The following is a 6965-nucleotide window of genomic DNA, read 5'->3' on the forward strand; positions in this document are numbered from 1 at the left end:
GACACTTCATTTATTTACATTAGACTGATTCCTTCCTGGATGCTAAAACCAAACCCAGAACATTAAAAAAAAAAAAAAAAAAAAAAAGAAAAAAAAAAAAAGAAAAAAAAAAAGACAAAAGCAATTCCTAATGCCAAGACAGGTCTTGGAAAAACAGCATGTTCATGGTAAGAAGTAGATACAGTCAACAATGCTCTTTAGAGTGTTTTAAAGTGTTGATTTGTCCACGTTAGCATGACAGTCTGTACAGCATCTCAGCTTGGTTTGTAGGAGTATTTCCCTGAGCAGCACAGGCAGAGGTTCAGTGGGAGCTCTGCCTTAGGTTGCAGCTGGAAGATTTTCTCTGCAGCAAAACCTGAAAACACTTCTGGAGCAATGTTTAAACCCTGTATAACCCTCATTCAGACCTCTCACCAGTGAGTGCTGTCAGGCAAAAGCTGACCAGCTATTTGTTATACACTTTCTCCCATCAAAAATATCCCACTATAAATTCCTGCCAGGAATTCAGGCACGTGCTCCCACACAGAAACAGCTTCTGCACTGATGGATCAATCTCAGCACTAAGCACACTTTTACCCTGGAAACACTTCTGCTGCTGTGGACTCCTGAGCAGGTTATTTTCTTGTAAGAGTGCTCACACTTGAGTTCCATTTCCCTTTTTCCTGTAGCAGAATAGCAAAGAAAATTGCATCCAGATAATGTTTCCCCTATAAAAAGGAATTACTTGTAGCTCTGAGCAGGATGTAAACTGGGCCAATGCGATGGCTTCCTTTGACATCCCAAGGCACACAGTAAAATAGCCCTTTTTTCCCCACATGAATATGTAATGAACAGCTCACCTCTCAGGCCTCCACCCTGCACATTTGGACCATTACATGTTTGTTTAGAAGTATATTTTTTTACTTGCACCAAAAAAATGGGCATAAGATTAATACTTCAAAACCACTAGATATGCCCCGGAAGCTCCTATTTAAACACTACATAATCAGGCCTCTGTTTGATCTCATTTCCCTTTTTTTCCCTCCATCCCAAGACTCCTTTCAAGTGTAAGACAAATCTCCTCCAGTCTAACATCAAAACATACTGACAGGAGTAAGACTGTAAGGCTGCTGGCTCCTCTCAAGCAATGCCACCCATTGATCCATGAATAAATGTTCCAGCTTCAAGGCACATCTCTGCTGCAGAGTTATTCTCTTTGGAGATTCAAAGAAGAGCTCCTTGTCTGGTGCCCCAAGATCTGAAAACCTGCTGGAGTAACTGGGGGATTGAAGAACTTGACATCGTGGTTTGCAGCGTTTGGCAGGATTTACCAGCTCGCTCTCCCAGGAAATAGCAGCAGAATTTCAGAAGAATCACGTACAAGATTTAAACACTCCCTTTTTCACACGTATTTGCAGCATTTTGCTGCCAGTTTAATGAGTGGTTAAAACAAAAACAAGCTTGTTTTCAATCACTATGTTGTTATATTAGATGATAAATCCTGATCATGAACCTAAATGACAAAGGTCTTGCTTTCAGTTTGTTAACAAGTACTTTTTAGTGACATTGTACCAATAATTTACCCAAAAAAATCCTTGAGCACTGTATTGCCTACAACATGCTGGGAATATTGAAGGTGCAACTGAAGTCTTCCAAAACTTATGCATTTAGAAAGTCTTTGAGAAATTCAATAAATATTTTCAGGGATGTGACTTTGGTTTTACTGCCACGTAATGCATAGAACTGAAAATATGCAGCTTCAGTTATTTTGCCCCAAAAGCCTCTGTGCAGTAGTAGCCTGGTGTCTTTGACCTTGGTTTAAACCCCACCCCAGGATTAGCTCCTGGAAATCAAGTCCTTCTAAGAACAGTAGTTCAAATGGTGCTGAATCATCTTCTGGGTCTTAAACAGAAAGTAAACTTGCTTTCAATCTCTGTGGCTTTCACAGCTTCAAGCATTCACCACCCCGGAAATACAAGCTGGAAAAAGCTAAAACATGGACACTTTAAGTGGATATATAGAACAAAACATTTGCCTGAAATTTTGTGCCACTATTTTGTTTTGGGTCAAGTGCTCCAGTTTGTAAACAAAGCTAAATGAGATGGTCTGAAAAAAGGGGAGGGGAAAGGAAAATAGCAAATGTAACTGACTGAACCTTATCTGAAGAGCTGTGATGAATGCTCCTATAATATATCAAATGCCAGTTAACAATAGTCTGCTGCAAAAGAGCTGGCTTTGGGAGATATTTACTCACGTCATTCTTGGCAAGAACTCAAAGTATGAGTCACTGCTGGAACATTTATACTACTGGTTACAGTTAAAAAGACATTCAGGCCTGACTTTTAATATCCAACTCACTTTTAAAAACTGTGGTTTTCTACAAGACCCTCTCTTAAATTGTGATGTTAAAGTATATTTAATTTCTTTTTAAGGAAAAAAAAAAAAACCCTACTGTCTTGGAAGCAAGAACCTATTTGTGAAGCAAAAATGGCAACATGCATGGACTGAACCTGACTGAAATTTATCTGAGCTAAACAGTGGGATTGAAATATCGGTTGAAACTAAGCTGCCAACCTGCAGATGGGATCAAAGAAAACGAGAAGCTTTTACTTTCTGCAGAGCTATTTATCACCAAAGCCTGACTGCAGTGCATATGGATTGTAAGGGACCAGGAGAGGAGTGGAAAATAATGGACTAGTGCTTCCCTCAACAGCTTAAAAGTGTTATGGCTTAAACTTGAATATACCTCATCATTTTTTAGAAGATTACACACACAAAAATTGACAACAAATGTTCAAAATGTGGTTTGGTATTTTTTTCCATCGCATTCTCTTAGGACAGTACATAATTACAGTTATTTGTATGTGATATATGAACAAACAGACACACACCAAACATACTGGGCTGAATATAGGTATATTTTTAGTCAATAATACCCAAGAGAGAAATTGCAAGTACTTCATAGAGCTGTTCCTTTTGGCAGAAGGCACATAAAACTGTTGGGAAGAACATTATAGGGGGAAATCAAGGTATGGATGAGGTCGGAAGGGAATGTGAGGTTTGTTTTTTGTTTCACAGCCAGTTCTTACTCGATCTGTGCTCAATTTAAGAAATTAACAGGCAAAGGAGGTGAGTGATGACTCTGCCTTTAGCAGCTCCTCATCAATATTTGGAAAGCAGCAGCAGCATCTCCCTCACAGGTCTCTGCACGAATCTGTGCTCAGCGTTGCCTCTGTTTGTCCTGCCCACACCCAGGCGTGTCAGCGAGCTCATCCCACAGGAGCAGCCCTGGGATGATGGCATCCTAAGCAGGCTGTGTCATCTAGTGCTGTGTACAGACAGGATATGGACAGATGGACAGGGCATGGCCATGGCACGTCCTTACACAAGGCTCTCACATTCCCAGGCCTGTGCCTGCTCGTGGCTCATCCCAGCTCCAGGCTCACATCCCAGCCCCTCCATGCAGCCATTCATGGCACTGCTCTTCCCACTCATTTTGGGCACAGTTTAGGCCCTCACACTTTGTTGGCTTTCTTTCTGCTAAGGTATAAATGTGTGTATGGATATATGGATGTGTGTACAGCTGTACACATGCATACACATGTATGTATATGTATATATATATGTGTGTGTGTGTACATATGTATGTATCCTCATCCTCAGACACAGACCTGAACTTCCTGAATTTCCTCCCTCGGCCCTGCATCCAAGGATGCTTTGGGGTAGAGGAAACCTTGGAGATCATCCCATCCCACCCCCTGCCACGGGCAGGGACACCTTCCACTATCCCAGGTTGCTCCAAGCCCCCTCCAGCCTGGCCTTGGACACTTCCAGGGACCCAGAGGCCACCACAGGTTCTCTGGAAACTTGTGCCAGGGCCTCACCTCCCTCACAGGGAAAGATTTCTCCCTGATATTTAATCTAAACAGGAACATGAAATTAAGAAGGCAGGAATTGCCTCTGGAGAGATCCAGTTTCCAAACAGCATTATGTGTTGGAAGTGTACTTGTATTTTCCATATCCTACACAGAATATTTTAGCACAGGCTTGTTCACATGAAGAAGTTATTTAGGAATGGAGACCTTGAGGAGAAGCGCGCTGAGGCTGTGACTATTCATATTTGTATATTTAAAGTGTCTTTTCTCGACATCAACTCGGTGCTGTAAGCACAACATGCAGTATTTAGTGTGCAATAAGATAATTTTTTAAATGTTAATTATTTAAGGAAAATTATGCTTTAAATCCACACCAAAAAGCCCACTATGGTATCCCTCACATCCATATAAAAATCAGCAGCAAGTTTTGCTCAAGTGATTTTGTTTATCTTGGAGATCCAGGCAATTAACTAAATGACCAAGTGTGTTATTTAATCAGTGACAAGTGCTGCAGCTCTTGCTAAAAGAGCTGGAGGTGGTAATGAAAACCCAGAGTTTTTCAGAACCGTCCCCTCACACCTTTCTCTGCGTATTGGAGATCAAAGAGGCCCTGGAGTCTTTTTCCAAGCAGCTTTCTGGAGGCTGCAGGGAGAACTGGATGATAATCTTCAGGCTCTTTTCTGCCCTGAACTGTTCCTGTGTGCTCAGGATATTGGATGTTTAAGGCTGAATACCTGAGCACATTGGTCGTATTTTCCAAGAGCAGCTCTCTGTTAGGCTGGGACCCATCGTGCAACATAATCATTAAAATATGGTTCCTTGGAGCCAAGCAATTTTGGTAATATATTTAAAATAGTGCTACTTGCACATTGATATATCCTTTCCAGAAGCCTGAGAGAATCAAAACAAAACTATGTTTGAGAAAAAAGCAAACACCAAATAAATAAATGAGCTTTTAAATCAGGATTTGTCCAACGTTAACATTTACAACACGCTGGGTGGATAGCATGGACAGATTTATGGGAATTTAATGGCTGATGGGTGAGCACCACCCATCAGTTTACTTCAGCCTGGTGCAGAAACACTGCCAGACTCATGGCACAGACTTTCTTTTCCTTGGATTTTTTAAATGCTACTTAAAAACTTTAAAACATACAAGATAGAAACCAGTGCTGGGAAAATAAGATAGAGACAACACACTGTTCTCATGTTTTACTTGCCTGGCTTTCATTTGCTTTCAGATTACTGGGGGAGAAAAAGCTCAGAAAAAAAATAGAAAAGAAAAAGATGGAAACATCCCATCTCATGGGGAAGAATTGCACTGGAGAGAGGGAAAAACTGCAAATCCTCGCTGTTCCTGAATGGTAGAAATGATGGTGGGAAACAGACAAAACCAAACATATTTGCTTTTGGATCAGCCAGCTTGTTCTGGTATGGCTATAATTGAATCTGCCTAATTTAAAAGCAAGGAGATAAAACTTTGGACATTATCAAGTCACAGAAATGTTTGCATTAACCTCTGTGAGCACAAATATGTATGGCAATATTGAGATACAGGAACACACACACATATATCTAGATGTACAAGCACACACACATATCTATCTATCTAGATCTAGATCTTTGCAGGAATCCAAGAAATGGTGCTTTGGCTGTGCAACTCTCAGGACATGAATTCAGTTTTGATAGGACTGTGACCATGCAGTTATCAAGAGGACAGGACTGCATCATTGAGGTTTATTGTAAAACTTTTTCCAAAGACTGAGGAGCTCAGTACTCAGCTCTCACTTACATATTTATGTTGTTCCTTCTTTCCAGATAACTTACCTTCTGAGTGCTATTAAATATTTACTTGCTGTCAGGAGTAACAAGATAGAATAGGAGCTGACATTATCAAAAACAGCAGAGACATACTTAATCTTACTTCCTCACTAGTTTTATGAAAAAAGACATCATCTGCTAAATAATTTTGATAGTTTTTCCATGGCCAGGAACTTTGCAGAAAGCACTGAAGTTCAGAATAATTTCATCTCCCAAGGAGAGAGACAATTTCATAAATATTGATTTATTTTTCTGTGTAGCACTTCTGAAAGTCACTGCTACATCATCCATCTGCTCTCATCGGCACCTCTAGAGGTCAGAACTGAAGAGCTGAAATTCAAAGTTCACATTTCTGTAGCCTGGTAAAAGGGAAATAATCTTCCTCCTAAGCATTAATGTCGTTGTTCTTATAAGGTGTTTTGTGCAGATTTGGCACTGGAAAATGTTTCTTCTGAAAACTATATTTTGTCAAACAGTATTTATTCTACAGGCTACTTGGCTGTATCATAGAATATTTCTGGGCTTCAAAGGTAGAAAAGACAGTGGATTTTTATTATTTAAACAACTAGCTGTCCCTTACTTTTGTGACATCTTTATGAAACCAAATTGTGTTTTTGTTCTTTTTTCTTGGTTTCTTTAAAAAAAAGTGCATAAATTATCCACATCCACATGTGAATTTGCATTTCACAGCACCCACATTATTCTCTTCACCCACTGCCTTGAAAACCAAGAGAAGCATGATTGAAGCCAATGAGATGTGAAAGGAAATAACTGACCCATTTATTTCCAGTGGAGTCAATTTTAAAAAGTTAATTTGAACAACCTGAACGTTGGATAAATTATGAAGGTCTGGTAGTATAAATGCATTATAATGGTGGCACAACCTGTGGGACACTTTCCAGGGACACAGCCCCGACCTGTGGTTTGCCACTACCCCACTGTGAGAGTGGCTGCTGAGCCACTGGGATGTGACGGGGCTGCTGAAAGCAATTTTCATGTGTCACCCACTGGACTGGACTGAAAGGAGCTGTGAAAGCCATTTAAACATGCACTTTATCTGCCAGACCAAAGGATCCAGCTGAAGTTTGGTAGGTATGTCCTCACAGCATTCCTGCAGAGCCTCTCCCATGGAAATGCCTCTGGAAAGCCAGCCTGGCACGCTTTTCCTTCTCAGAAGAAGGCAGCACAAGGAGCATTCCTCTGCTGAGCTGGAGACTGCTCAGAATTCCCTCACTGACTTTACCTGGAAAGCTGATAAGGACATCACCACAGACTCCCTCAGCTCCACCT

This window comes from Aphelocoma coerulescens, chromosome 4A (assembly GCF_041296385.1).
Source record: "Aphelocoma coerulescens isolate FSJ_1873_10779 chromosome 4A, UR_Acoe_1.0, whole genome shotgun sequence".
Classification (NCBI taxonomy): Eukaryota; Metazoa; Chordata; class Aves; order Passeriformes; family Corvidae; genus Aphelocoma; species Aphelocoma coerulescens.